The 16,718-nt window shown below is 32.5% G+C and overlaps 2 protein-coding genes across 3 annotated transcripts in view; one reads left to right on the top strand and one right to left on the bottom strand.

Annotated features, from left to right (window-relative positions):
- The window catches only part of LOC126773330 (elongation factor-like GTPase 1), a 106,550-nt gene that overhangs the window by 10,292 nt on the left and 79,540 nt on the right, over positions 1 to 16,718 (top strand). The window lies entirely within an intron of this gene.
- LOC126773361 (mucin-3A) overlaps positions 1 to 16,718 on the bottom strand; it is a 55,240-nt gene that overhangs the window by 3,333 nt on the left and 35,189 nt on the right. The window lies entirely within an intron of this gene.

The following is a 16,718-nucleotide window of genomic DNA, read 5'->3' as shown; positions in this document are numbered from 1 at the left end:
TTTGTTTCTAACAAGCGGTGCCTCGCGGTTTCAGCCGCGTTGTAGGTTCGTTCACTGATGAAATAGGTGAATTATAAAAACAAATGGTAAAAATTGAATCCTTTGTTAGGAAGAGGAGGGGTGGAGAGGAAAGGCGGGTTAGTCCCCTACTTCCCGACACCACTCCCAAAATTAAAAAATAATTATCATAAGCCTAACCTCATAATTACAACATTTATCGCTAAAAGCACATGCATCAGCTCGCGTTGAAGCATGTGCTTTGTTACAGATAGGGGTTCCCCTTCCTCCGCGCCCACGGCTTTACAAAAACTCTCTAGGGGTAAGGCAAACAAGACTAGATGGAGTCGGGGTTGGCCAATTCGGTTTTATGACTATTTTCCTGGCAGATCTGCATACATTCTATTTTAAATCCTCAAAATAATACAACAATATATAAATAACATTATATATAATAATAATAAACATATAGAGACCATAGAGGCTTACGTTTTTATCGCACGTTTATAAAACTATGTTATGTTTTATTTTCCACTTAATTAGTTATAACCACATTAATTTAACTTTCAAAGTTCCGATTACAACTTCGCGGACATTGGAAACGCCATTTTTCCCGGATCCAAAGTTAATGTCATAGATTATTCAAGATGTCGACCAATGATATCGCGTCAATTGCTATCGGTGTCATAGTTGTTGGTTTGGGTTTATTCCTCTTGTGATTGGAATAGGCTATACATATACTTTAAACTTAACTTTGCATTCCTTAAAAAACGTGCTATTTAAAAAAAAACATTAAATCGGAGTACCTAAAATTAGCCGCCTCAAAATCACATACAAATTACTTAATAAAATCCTGTGTCTTACGGTTTCACCCACGTTCAATTTTGGTTAAACATACCTATTTCTACATACACATGATGAGCTCATAGCAATGTGCATCCCATGAACTATATACCAGTATAGTGTCTCAGATTGGTTAAGGTTTATGGTTATTGCTCCGCTCCTAAGGGTCATAGCGCGACGTTATATAACGTATATTACCTTCCATAATAAACGGTGTATCTAAAGCAAAAATATGTTACAAGCCAGATTGGTCGTTCTCTAGATGACAAGCGCGTTTAACAACATTTACATATTTACTTTTACTGACGTACGTTCGCTTCGATTTACATTTAGTAGATTTTTAGTAAGACACTGATTACCTCGTTTGTCTAGTGGCCAGATATAAGGGTTCAAATCCCAGGCTGGGCCTGTATAAAAAGTAATAGGGGTTGAGGGAATAGTGAGTGCAACTGCTTTTACGCACAATAATAATAATTATATCCTCCAGACCGATTTCGACCACGGCGGCCAATTTCACGAGGGATTAGCCAACTGCGTAGGAAATATTATAGTGCACAAGTGTGTGCGCAGACACAGGTGCACTCTCTATTCTCTAACTCTTATAATCGTGGTATAGACTCTGGGCTGCTATTCAGAATTTTCGATAGAAAAACCAAATAACTTTTCAGGCCCGACCTGGGATATGAACCCAAGATCTCCGGGTCTGCGGCCTTACATCTAGCTCCTAGACCAACGAGGCAGTCAACGCACACACTTGTGAACTATAATGTGTCTTGCAACTGAGACTTTCTTTCCTTGTCCGCCGTGTCTTCAATCGATCAAGGGGATATCATCTTTGTTTTATAATATGCAATGATATGGAGTACTTAAAGTATTTCCCTACACAATATTTATAACTCGAAGTTTATTTACTTTACAAAATATTGGAACCGTTAATAGAATTATACCGTGTTTTCAATGACAAAAGCGTTGACCGTTTAATTTTTTACTTAAAATGGCCTCGTTCAATTCTTTCTTTTTTTAACAAAATCAGTTGCTCTCATTAACCAGTTGCTCTCATTAACTCTTGCTTTTAAGCTCAGTTCTTACTGACCAATTAATTGACTTTTTTATTAAGATATTCTTCGACTTTCACTTTATAATTGATCTGAACTTTTTGAAATGTTTATTAAATTAATTTTAATCAATTCGTTCAATGATTTTTCTGAACAAGTTTAACAAACGGAGCGTTGTTTGGGTTAGTTCAGTGCCGGTTGTTTAATAAAAAAACTACTGACATCTTTAACCGCACCGATACCGCCTTTGATAAAATAAAATAGATCAGGAATTGGAAGGATATACACTCGATTTTTTCTGATTTAAATCGCCGGACGTCACGTTCGAGTTGAATGATCGACTACTCAATATTTTCGATAGAACAATTTAGTGGTAGCACCTTTTATTCGATTTTATTAATCCGTATCGTAACGCATCGCGTTTTCAATTACATGTTTTTGTTTTTGCTTTAAGAATCGTTAAACGATTTAACCGTCTAAGACCCGTTACGTAAAGCAAGGTCAATATCGGTATGCAGCCAGATCAACAGATATGTTTACCTAAAAAGTTAATCATCAGTTTGCGATCTTGACGTGATCTGAACTTCGTGTAACCTGCAATAAATGATCTCGATAATAAAGGTCATTGATCTGTTCATTGAAAAAAATATCAATTGTTCAATTTGTTAATTGTTTCATAGTATTGTTATAAAGAGTTGGGTTTTGTTTAGTTGGGAATATGTTTGAACCTTTTAAAGCATTTATTTATATATTGTAGGAAGGTAGACGAGCAATCAAGCCATCTGATGATACGTGGATCTTCGCTCATAGACATAGACCCTGGAAGAACTCAATCAATTCCTTCCACCAGCAACTCGCAGTCGTGGATTCTATGTCCATATTACATCCCTATTATTCGTCTATATTACGTACATTGGTCCACTAAATCTTAAAACCTTTTTCGATATAATAATACCGGTACCATCAATATTCTATAATATTGCTCTTTATTCAATAATGAATGATAAGTATCACTTTCCAATCCTTTTTTTATTTTTTTTATTTAGGTTTATCAACAGTTGTTACAATATAAAACTTATTATAGATACAATTAAAATAAACAAAATATCAAACGCAATTGTACAACTAATTATAGATAAACACTGCATGCTTATTTAAAAACTTATAGACTATGTGCTTAAAATACTTAAAATCAGTTAGACTATGTAAAATTTAAATATAATTAAAAACAATAAAGAGAAAAAAATATAGGGAAAAAGAACAATCACCTTAAATAACGGAGACCTTACTTAATTAAAAAAAAAACGAAAAAACTACATATACCATACAAACGAAAAAACTACACGATACAGAAAACTGAACTACTATTAATATTTGCTTAGGATAGTTTAAGTATCTTTTTAATTTTTTTGCGTAATTGAATTAATGAGTCATTGTATACATCAAGTGCATTACTGAATTTATTATACAGGCCGGACAAACGTGGAACCGGCAAATATCGGGCTAAAACCATACGACGCCTTGGAACAGAAAAAACGTTCTCTATTCTCTTACGTGGATATCTGTACGGTACTCTTAACTTAAATTCGCTCAAAAGCTGTGGACAGTCTGTCTTGTCTCGGAGAATTTTATAGAAAAAAGTCAGATCCAAGAAATCTCTGCGTTTGTCCAAATCCATCATGTTAAATCTACGCAATTTGTCTTCGTAACTTAAATTCCTGCTACTATCTCTTAGAGCAAAAACGAGATGCCACAAGAATCTTTTCTGTATTCGTTCTAACCGTAAGATATGACATGCATAGTGAGGTCGCCAGATGATGGAACAATATTCTAAGATACTCCGAACTAAACTATTGTATAGAGTAATTTTAGTACGGGCCTTTCGGAACTCTTTCGTGTTACGCAGCACAAATCCTACCATTCTCGATGCCTTTGCTACAGTATTATCTATATGTGGTAGAAAGGTTAGTTTATTGTCAAATAGGACTCCAAGATCACGTACGGTTTCAACATTCATTAAAGGAAAGTTGTTAATATAGTAGGAATGTGATAAGTTCTTTTTAGTCTTGCGAGTGAAATTCACGTGAAAACATTTTTTAGCATTAAGATTCATTCCGTTTATTTGGCACCATTTTATTATGTTATTTAGGTCTTCTTGAAGCTTGTCCATATCTGCTCTTGTTTCAATAATTTTAAGAATCTTCAGATCGTCTGCATATAAGTATGGCGATGAATGTTTAATGAAATCTACAATATCGTTAATGAAAATATTAAAAATAATCGGGCCAAGATGGGATCCCTGAGGAACACCAGATGCAATGGTGTAATTTGAAGATACAAATCCATTAATAACTACGAAAAACGTTCTATTATAAAGATAAGATTTAATCCAGTTTAAAAGAGGTCCAGACATGCCGTAAGCAGCCACCTTTGGAATTAACAAGTTATGTGGGACTCTGGTCAAAAGCTTTGCTAAAGTCAGTGTAAATAACATGTGCCTGCTTACCGTAATCTAAAGCTTCTCCCACCTGCTCTGTAAATGTCGTCAAATTTGTAGTAGTTGACCTACACTTTACAAACCCGTGTTGATACTGAGTTAAGTACTGTTTAAAGTAATTTTGAATAGAGGGACACACGAATTATTCAAATATTTTTCCAAAACAATTCAAAATAGAAATGGATCGATAGTTGTTTACAAAAGTGTTGTCTTCATCTTTGAAAATTGGAATTACCTTAGCCACTTTCCATTGTTCAGGAAAGATACCTGAATGTAACGACGCGTTGTAAATCGCAAGCAATGGTATGACTAAGCTGCGAGAGCATTCCTTTTTAAGTCCTATATTTATTTATGTTAACTTAATATATGATGCTATATCAATGTTGTTAATTATTATGGTCACGCATACATTTATTATGCCGTAACCGTACCGTAACAGCCTGTGAATGTCCCACTGCTGGGCTAAAGGCCTCCTCTCCTCTTTTTTGAGGAGAAGGTTTGGAGCTTATTCCACCATGCTGCTCCAATGCGGGTTGGTAAAATTCACATGTGGCAGAACTTCAGTGAAATTAGACACATGCAGGTTTCCTCACGATGTTTTCCTTCACCGTAAAGCACGAGATGAATTATAATCACAAATTAAGCACATGAAAATTCAGTGGTGCTTGCCCGGGTTTGAACCCACGATCATCGGTTAAGATTCACGCGTTCTTACCACAGGGCCATCTCGGCTTTTATTATGCAATATAATACAAATGAGACTTATACACAGATTATGAAAAATGTACAATACATAGCCTAATCGCTTAGTACGTGATCTCTTTCAGGCAACTTTAAGGTAGACGTATGAAAATGTCAAGTCATTATCTTAGAAACTTATTTGATTCTAAATCATATAAAACCCTAATGTTTAATTCAAATAAAACCACACAAGTGCACATACACACACGCACACACGCGCGCACGCATACGATTCTCTCACATTAATATTATTAATACGTGATCTTATTTTAGTAAAAAGTAGTAACTGTACAATCACATCTTTAACGCTCTTTATTGTTTTACTTTTAATTACAAGTAAAAAAGCTTGTATTATAATATGGAATAAATTATAGAAAAAATGTATTCATATCAATCTTAATTTACTGTTGAAGGCATTGGTTCTAGCGTGAACCGGCAAAATTATATAAAACAACTATATTTATTTAAATTGTATATTCTGCATGAAAAACAAAGAATACTAACTACACGCTCATTATAAACCTCTTTATGTTATCTTGTATAGTATAATGATTGATCTCTAAACGTTATGACTTGTCATTAAATGATATTAATGTAGTATTTATATCGAAAGGAAAAAGAAGAATTATATGTATAGTAAATGTATTAATTTTTTGTTTTGTCGCCTAAATTCAGTTTTATTCACTGCAAACAATTGCCTCTTGGCCGAGTTCACGCAACGTTCGTTGCCCGCGATCTACCTCAACGCAAGTTCAGGGTCCCGACGTAACCGCGTAATCACTTCCGATGTGATGATTCATATACACGATACGATAACGCATTAAACGATTATTTATTACGCAATTACGGTAAATTGTACCGTGTACTATAGATATTTGTTGTTGGAAAATTGTTTCAGTTAACTGACGCTTTCCATATGACCGATGTTGTACACAAATCTTCATTAGAAAAACGCTTAAAATGATTAAATATTACAATCTCTTTATATATTTTTAAATTATATTTGATGATTTTATTATAAAGATAATTATAAATATCGTATAATATTTCGAATTTCGTTTTCTTCTAAATTAAACAATATAATACGTCAAATATTACTATTTGTCTTTTACATATAATTTGACCTTTTTGAAATATATAATCGCTATGTGACTGTTTAAGCCGCTGGCTTTGTGCAAGCTCTTTTGGGTGGGTACCACCCACTCATCAGATATTCTACCGCAAAACAACAGTACTTGGTATTGTTGTGTTCCGGTTTGAAGGCTGAGTGAGCTTAGTTCCCAAGGTTGGTGGTGCATTGGCGATGTAAACGATGGTTAACATTTATACAATGCCAATGTCTATGGGCATTGGTGACCACTTACCATCAGTTGGCCCAAATGCTCGTCCGCCTACCTATACTATAAAAAAAAGTAGAATAATACAGGGCTCGTGGATGCAAAAGGTTACAACGCTATATATATAAACAAATAGGAATATATATTTCCGTTCAATTTAAAATGTTCTACAAACAAGCACCTAACTGAAAGGCGAATAGACAGTCCGACCTTTAGGTAACTTTACAAACTGACAGCAATTAGGGATGCTACGTCCAAAAGAACGTTCATTAGAGATCTCGCTGTAAAGCGCAAATAAACGATTCAAATTAGCCTAAGATCGTCGGGCAAGTTAGGAACCTTAATAACAAACAATATTAATGTATAAATATGAAAATCAAAAAAATTATAATTTTCATCTAAATTAAAATTGTATGTTAGCGTTAATGATGACCCGAAAAAAATAAAACAAAAAACATGCAGTAAGAACAGAGAATAATTGTGTCGTGTAAAAAGACTTAAATGTATTTTGACATAAGATCTTTTTATGAATCATTTTAAAGTTTTGTAAAATTATCATAGACATAATTTTGTTCATGGATACATATTATCACATTAGGCAACAACTTTAATCTTCCGGATAGCCTTATGTACTTTATGGTTGTAAAATTTTGCTTTAACTCTCACGCAATAGAGACGAGCTCATCCCAGGACAGTGGCAAACGAACAAACTTGATGTATAAGAAAACCAGTAGGTTCTTATCCGGAATTGGTCAGTTACGCAAACCAATTGTAATAATTTGATCAAACTAACTACATACCAACGACCGAGAATATTTGCATTAGTTATTTATATTTCCCTATCAGGCTTACAGTTAGCAAATAGATCCAACAGGTTTCACCGTATAGCGGTCCAGTAACTCAATACTTCAAGTTTCCGTTCCGGACTGCTTACAAGTACGTAAATATTTTATGCTCTATATACATACGCGGACTACGAACAGGATTTGAAATAAGCTATTTTTATCAGTCTTCGTCGATGATATCTAAGAAGACTTTAATTTATTCAATTAAAAGGCTCTCAGATTTAATTATTTCGGTTTTACATAACTGTTATCGCTAACAGTTATATAAAACCGAAATAATCCATGTCCATGTTAACGAAGCATATAAACCAACTATTTTTTGTGGATTATAATTTCACTTCGATAAACTTATATAAATTGAAATTTTCTCGTTATAAGTTACCAATTTATTCTGTTACTATGTGAATTCAGGACGTATCGGCCATCTGACAGCATTTGAAGTAGACTCGCCTTTCCTACTTCAAATGCTAATATCACGCATATTACAAAACCATACGTGTCTTTAATGTTTGCTGAGTCGTAAATGATATACTTACATTTACAAAATATGAAGAAAAAGTATCAAAATTTTCAGAATCAAATCTCTACTTCAATGCCTTCCTTTACTTAATGTCACTTAAGTTAAGGATAACATTAAGCATTACATTAAATATTGCAAATCCGGAAGCCATTGTTATTATTCATGAGTGCACTCCAACCTCCTACACAAGAAACTCGTTGCCTTAAAAGAACAGGTTCTTAGCAACTTTAAACCTCTTTATAAACGTCTTAAGCACAACGTAGTCTTATATGTAAGTTTCATAGAAAATACTCAAAGAAGATTAATGCGTTTGTATTTATATAAATTGCGAGATATGTATTTCATTTGTTCCGAGGTTTTAATTTAAAATATAGTATAATTTCTAAAAAAAAATAGATATAATTTAATAACTATTGTGAATAAAGAAAAAGAGTAACGAATTTTCTGTATGGAAATGTGTTTGAACTAGTTAGTATCTAGGTATTAATTGACTGCACGGAAGTGTTTGAAACTAGCTTCAATGGTCCTTTGATTACATCATTTGATTACGTTCATCATACGAATATCTAATTAATTATACTTTATTTACAAACGTTTTCGTTTATTATTATAATGTTTATTTTTTTTATAAAAATTTTCGTAGCGCATTCAAATGACATATTACACTCGAGTTTTCTTTTCAATTCTAAATATGAGAAGTTGCAGAAATCAAAAGCTAATATAACGGACACTTATCTGGTCACGAATTGAAGCATTCTTTGCAAGGTAACCTTAATTGTATCGTTTTGCATGTGAAGTTACTTTCAGATGAGGTTATGAAATTACAAAATGTCACAAAGTATCAAATATTCTTTAATTTAATCTTTATTTCATAAAGGTGGGTCAGGTACTTTTGAAGATATTGACGATTTTCTAACCGACCCTTCTTCTTTGCGGTCCAGTGTATAATTACGTCACGAAATTAGTAATACTGATTTGCCTCTCGAGCCAGCCGAAAATGTCAACGATTTTTATTCCTTATTAATTAATATCCAAACCCATTTTAATGCAGAATGATGCAATATAGTCAAACGTGATATTTCATCTCATTGCTAATTAAGAATTGCGTAAATTGCATCAATGCGATTCCAGCCCGTTATTACGTTCAATTAAATCTCTGCCATTATGAATTGCGAGGTACAAAATTATTATAATTCTCTCAACGACAAAAATACATAACAGTAGAAGTAAAGAATCTTATAATAGTAGCTAAGTGTTGTTATAATTGTCTTATTGTGTCATATACAAGTCGTTTGATTTAATAAGTAGCTAAGTTTACTATTCTCAACACTAAATATATGATATTACCAACACGCCAGTATTATTAGTTGTAATTTTTATTCTGTTAAAACTTTTACAACCACTTTTCTGTTCTCTTAACTATTTGCTGAGTTCTCGTATACTTCAATAATATTTTCGTTATTGCATGTTAGCGTTAAGCCTCATTATTGTGTTGGAGGGCCATTAAATTAAATTCCAATTTCTTCGATGGAGCATGGTAAATTCAAAACTTCGCGTCTATTGTGGTTCGTGTTATGTTGTACAGTCGTGACGTTTCGCATTCACGGGATGCTATCTGTGCCCACTCATTCGAAGCGACTGCTCGAAGCAAGCATACACTTGACGTTTATGAGCGCCTGTTTGATGGAGTACTTGTTGAGGGTCATTTTATTTTCGCAGTTATTGCGTTAGAGTATTGTTGATCGAGATATTTTAACCACGCAAGCAAAAAAGCTACCTCATCTTTAATTAAACATCTTGCAGTAAATAATCACCGCTGTCAATGGAAAAGGATTTAATAGAGCGCTGTTTCTGGATCGTGATTTGGAAACTCAATAGCTATATCACGTAATTCTAAACGAAAAGATTGGCTTGGTACGTACTTGCATCTACTGCGGCTCGGGTTTGCCATGTAACTGTCTGCCCGGGATTTGTTGCGCTACTTCAAAACGTCCTTAACGAGCAACCAATAAGGTATTAAAAATAAATAGCTATAGACAAGACTGTACGGATGGCAGTGCTTATACGACTTTGAAAAAAACAAAAAGCGTTGTATATTTAGTTAATTTTTTTATAATAATTTAAATTTTTATCGAGATTTACTATTAAACGAAAGCTATGCATAAAATAGTTACCTTTGAAAACAATTGCAACATTTCAATGGGCGTAGAGGTTGCATGCGTTGGAGAGGAGATAAGTGAATTTATGTTTCCAATAGTATGCAACATCAGGTTTTAATTCAAAGACAATTTTATGAAAATTCAGACGAAGAAAGTATCGCCCGGATAGCACAATGAATAGGCTCGGTGTCTGAATTGTATCTCGAATATTGGTATCAAGATAATAAATAACTTTAGCTGTAAACGCAAACATTTGTAAGAGATTAAAATGATGTATAGCTCTCGATACTAGCGGATGAAAGGCTGTTATTGTTTTATGATCCTGTAAACTATATATTAATTTAATATTTGCAGCTTAATACTTTTATAATACATGTTAATGATTGTGTATTTTATTTTTTATTGAATACTTTATAACAATGATAATAATGAAATTATTATTTAGTAGATTCTATCTAAATAATAAAAATAAGATGACATTAACTCTGATGACTTAAGATGACTTATCATCTGCGCTTAGATATATAAATCTTTGGTTCGGCATTATATTCAAAATAGTTCTTAGCTATATTGTGTAGTGCGTAAAGCAATATACTTTCTGATATCAACTATCGACGGTGTTCCATCTACGTATGCAAAGGCACGTGCGGTGTACAGGGAACTGATGGTCCGATAAGGCGGAACCGATCGTATGTCACGCTCACCCGAGTACTAGGCGCTCCTTCACATTTTACTCACCACGCCTGGTGTAATGAATACACTGACTACGTAATTGGCCTGAAGTGTTCGATCGATCTTAGCCATTATTATTTTTTAATCATTCGCTCAATTAATAGTTTAAATATCACTTCTCGTGATCTTAATGAAATTCAAAACGTTTGCTATAAATTGTTCATTATTTATAGTTTGCATTATGTATTAAACATTTTATTATAGTTTAACCGTTAGCGTAATTAAAATAATAATTTATATGAGTAAATTATTTCTTAGTATATCATAAATGCCGGTCATATTTCTTGCATAATGAAGCCCGCTATTGACTTTTTGTTAAAGAGCCATTGAAGGTGTACAACTGTTGGATATTCTGCGAAAAGCCTATAAAGCTTATCCCGTTTTAATGGTTAATCTCAGTCATCAAGCTCTTTGTAACACGCATTCGGTTAGTTTTTCAATGTATTGTCTCTAACTATCTCTCTCGTTAGTCATTTTATATGAACTGTAAATTCTTCGCAAAGCGTGTGACACGTTTTTGCACCACGATCACGATCGTAAAACATTATTCCATTTTTGTATACATTCTCCATTGCATATCTTCAAAGATCGATTGTGTAGTAAGTATACTTAAGCACCATAAATAGATTTATAGCAATATAAATGTTGCAGAATTTGCTCGTATTTTACTAGCATCCTCGCTGACCATGTAAATTGTTCATACATCCGAGTATTCTTGAAATATTTTGTATTGTTTCATCTTGAATTTTCCAAGAGCTCTCTTCTTGGAATTTATTTCGTTCGTTACTCTTTTATGTTCCGTACAATTTGGTTTTGATTGTAACTTATTATTAGGAAATATTTTTCTCGTTATAATTAATGTTTTACTTAAAATGGCCTCGTTCAATTCTTTCTTTTTTTTTAACTTAATCAGTTGCTCTCATTAACTCTTGATTGTGATTGTAGCTCTCATTAATTTTTGATTGTAACTTATTATTAAGAAATAACTTATTATTAATGTTATCGATAAACTTTTTCTAATCTTATTTTTTCCGTAGATTTTACCCGAAGTAATCTGTTATTTTTTATAATCATGTACTAATAAGAATATTGTGTCAATGTCAACATAAATAACCGGTCGCGATTATTATCAACATTCTTATAATTGCAGTAGTCGTTCGTATCGGGGAGCATTATCTTATACGGCCGCTAGATCTCGACATGCAAAACTGGTCGCGTAACGTAACATGCGTAATAACCAATCGTGCGTGTCCAGTTAAGCGTTAACCCGTAAATCACCGATCCGAGCCTTGCAGTCACGTATAACCACCGCACAAAGGGTTACGGCATGTCGATCTGACCACACAATATTAGAAGTTATAACCATCGGGTACAAGCTATTTTGGCATGAGTACAAATTATCCAGCAATCGTTTCATGTTGCTCTGGTGTGTTAGAAGTATATTGCAATTACTGATGTTATATCCTCGATTAATAAGGATTACATGAAATATAAAATACAATTGGACTTTGGTTTTTACCAATTTTTTATTTTATTTTTGATGTCTAAAAGATTTGTGTTTTTCGTTTCTCTGTTATTATTTTAGTTTTGGACTTCTTATTTTCTATTCTATGATAAGCTTTTATAATAAAAGCTCGCATAATATATCTGTCAACCTTGTACACTTTAAACAAGACCAGCGACAGATAGGCTATTGTACCTGATGTTGGTGAAGTCCCATGGTGGGTGGCATAAATTACTAACAAATGTGCATTAGTCGTACCTATTGATATGAACATTTCCTTCCTTTCTTGTAAGCAAATATGAGACACATTCCCACAGGAAGTCTTCCATGCAAATTATTGCTATTTACAAAGGATGACAATGGTTGAATAACAAACGACATTTCGTATGCGAAGAAGTTGCGATCCATATTATTAGGATTATTTTAATACGTAATGTACTGTGTCGATGTTAGACTACCATTATCTACTTACATTCAATATTCAAATTGTAACATAAATGTTGAACATGATAAAAGAGTATTTATTTATTTGGTAATTCAACAATTAGTGTACATATGTTATTATATCAAGTATTATTTGACATGTAAGTTAAAGCAAAATAGGAATTTATGTACATTTTGAAGTTAAACTTCTAAACCGAGACAAGAACACAATTGCGAGTTGGAATTTGGTCTTTATTCATAAGTGCTGTGAAAATCTTGAACCAAATTTACATCTAAAATTTGCCGTTTTTAGTAATCTACAATTAGTTTTCATTTCTAATTCGAACTAAACTGCGAACTTGATAATATCTAACATAAAGTTCCTCGTAATAATTGGTAGAGACCACATGTAAAATCGTTCCTTTCTCTCAGTAGACCAGCTCACCCTCGCTGCATCACGTTTTAGTATAAATTAAACATTACCCATGCGAATAATGCCTACTATATATTTAGAAATGAAAACTCGTGACTTTCCACACGGCGTCATTGAATTCGAAATAGCCTTATCAGATATTAATTTTATGTATATTTTTCAAAATAATAGTAAAATTGTTGTTTACTGTGTTGTATCTATTGTATTATATGTTTTGCCCCACTTCTATAACTTTATCTTTACATTATTTATTTACTTATTCTATACTTGTAATCAACAGCGTTAATGAAATGAAATTGAAAGAAATGATTTTACAGTTATTACTCATTACTAAAGTAAGGCCACATAGGATTACAATTTTATAATACAAAGCTTGAGAAAAAATAAAATTAAAGACATAGTATAAGTATTAATATTTACAGTAAAAAAAACATTCATGCTTAATATTAATGCGAGAAAATCGTATGGGTACGTGCGCGCGCTTGTTTGTGTGTGTGTATGTGTGCGTGTTTGTGTGTGTGGTTATTCGCTTAAGTTTTTATGATTAATTTAAATTATTTTTCTTTTCAATTGCATTTTGGATAAGTGGAAAGTCAAGATCAGAATAAAATTTTAGTCTAAAAACATTTTTAATAGATATACTATCTAACGCAAAAATATATTTTCCAAAGTCTTTTGATTGTTAAAATTAGTGCGTTTAACCATTATTACACACTCTCCTCTATATAGATTTAGTGAAAATATTATAACATCGGTTTTTTTCTTAAGTCATAATCTTTTCTTATTATATTAGGGAACTGTAGTTTCAGATGAAAAACATTTTGGCAGGGATTCAAAATCTTTATTGTACTTTTTTCTTATTTAAACTACATCAAGGATACTAAGCATTATTGTAACAAAATAATGCATTCAACTGGAGTCGATTGCAGTTCCATTAAGTATATTTTACGCCGTTCTTTAATGAACCTTATTATATAACTTGCTCGTATATCTTAGAACTTATCGTAAGTTTTAGTTTAGTAAGTATTATTATTAGACTTTGGTTTATTAGTTATTAGGATAAATTTAATATGACAATTTTAATATGATCACAAGACTATATATTGCAAATTAATTAAATGAAAGAAAAAACGTTACAAATAAATAAAAAATCTTATTATACATTTCTAACAAAATAACTCAGAACGAGTTAGAAAATTTACTTCGCAATGTAAAATCTTGACATTAGAAGTATATTAAATATAAATAGAATATAAAAAATATTGTATTAAATTTGGATTGTAGCCATTCAAACTTTATGTAACATATATTAGAAGTACTATATATATATATATATTATAGTATATATTAGAGTCCTCAAAGTTGCTACCTTCGTCAATTTTCTATGGAAATGTATTAGAATAGATAGCCAAATAACCGCCTATATCACTGACTAGATTCTTAGTACTCGACCTAGGAAATTGTTCACGATGATTGCGCGGCTAATGCTCCCCGTTGAAACATCGGCTGGCTTCCGCGTCGCTAAAGAAATATTTATTTTTAAGTAAATTGGTAGCTTCGCCAATCACAACTGTCATTAAGTAGCCATGAGAAATTCTTCCCCCTCATTACTGACCGATCTACGCTTTTATCATCGACTGCTTGTAAGCCGAACAATTTTGTTTATATGATAGTTATAAAAGTATGCATTATGGCACGCGCTGGCTAGTGCATTGTTTTGAAATATATGCAATTTATTAATACATGTATTTTTAAATAGATTATGTTAAACTAATAATATTATTGTGATATTTTCTTAAAAATGCTTTAACGATTTGGAAAGATTCGTAAAGCAATCCAGATTGTTATATAGTTGAAATCAAGTACACTAACAAAGTTTGGTCAATCGATTTTAATCAAAGTTAAGCTCAAGAAAAAAATGGCTAAAGCCTTTGCTACGTTTTAAACATATGTCGATGAAATAATAATGTAATGAACTATTAATAGGATTAGAAAAAAACCTTATGTCGATGGTTGATAAATGTGTTCAAGTCATACATCATAGTAGCAATATTTTAAACACTGCGACTAGCTTACGCGACATTCATCCATTAAATTATAGAGATGACTTATTTTTAATTTTTACTCTATGGTTAAATAATTGCATTTAATTTTTTATTTACATCGTATGACAGTTATGGATTGTCGCACAGACTATAAATGACAATATGTTCGCCTGTTCTACAGCACGATAATTGGTTTAAAGTTATCGATGTTAATTTACAACATTTTTAATCACTGGTACTGGTAATTGCTGCCTTTTGTGTAAGTATATCATTTTTAATCGCTTTATATTCGCTTCGCTTGTATTTACAAAGTCAGTCAGTCAGCCTGTAAATTAATCTAAGAAGCCAATTTAAGCGTATTAATTGTTGTATATATTAACCTTTCAAGTATGTGTAATACGCACGACAATACAATATTTTAGTACCATCGAGATCATCCGTTGAAGGAACCAGGAATATATACTTATAAATTCTGGCTCATTGATTTGTTCCGAAGATTACCAAAAAAAAATTTCATTATAGTAACAAAGTGTGTGCTTTTAAATATAATTCATATTATTTATCCATTACACTGTGTGAGCTCATTGATAACATCTATTAATTCCTTTAATTAGGTCCAATTAAAGTATACCCCATCAACAAGGTTACACGAAGTTTCTATTAATAAATAACCCCCATACTGCTATCTGATTGGTCTGTCTGTAATTTAATTAACTTGTAGTGACGATGGTATCTTTGCAAAACTTTATATGGACAGCGGCAAAGATAACGAGTTAAGGAAACTTTACATTGTTTAATCTACGATACATTGAAAGCGTTTAGTGAAAATGTTATATTTAATTATTACAATTTACTAATAAAATTCTATCTCGTTTTAATTGCAAAGTTATGTAACTAGTCATTTTTTTTTCGTAGGTTACAATATTTTAAGGTCTTCGTAATTCCGTAAGCCGAGATAGCCCAGTGGTAAGAACGTGTGAATCTTAACCGATGATCGTGGGTTCAAATCCAGGCAAGCACCACTGAATTTTCATGTGATTAGTATGTGATTATAATTCATCTCGTGCTTGACGGTGAAGAAAAACAACGTGAGGAAACCTGCATGTGTCTAATTTCAGTGAAATTCTGCCACATGTGTGGAATACACACCAACCCGCATTGGAGCAGCGTGGTGGAATAAGCTCCAAACCTCATCAAAAAGGGAGAGGAGGCCTTTAGCCCAGCAATGGGATATCACAGGCTGTTACTGTTATTGTTTTTCCGTGCGAAATTAATTTCTGCATCATCATGGCTGGTACGGAAATTTTAAACAATCATTGTTTTATGTTTCTTACACCTACGCCGAAATTAAAAAAAAATTATCTTAAAAATAAAAAAAAAAATTTTGCTTTATGGTTATCTAGTATCACAATAAATGGATTTTTTCCTTTCTCATGTACGAGGAGTTGATAAACGTGCTTGCATTAACGACTTCTAGTACAAAAATAAGTTATTACCTATAGATGAACTGCATGTCGAACACACCCTCTTCATTTTATTTTGCCGTTGGGAACTGATAGTATATCTAACGAATGTAAATGTAACGAA

This window comes from Nymphalis io, chromosome 14 (assembly GCF_905147045.1).
Source record: "Nymphalis io chromosome 14, ilAglIoxx1.1, whole genome shotgun sequence".
In the NCBI taxonomy this organism is placed as follows: Eukaryota; Metazoa; Arthropoda; class Insecta; order Lepidoptera; family Nymphalidae; genus Nymphalis; species Nymphalis io.
The sequence above is the reverse complement of the archived record's forward strand: the minus strand, read 5'-3'. Positions and strand labels throughout refer to the sequence as shown.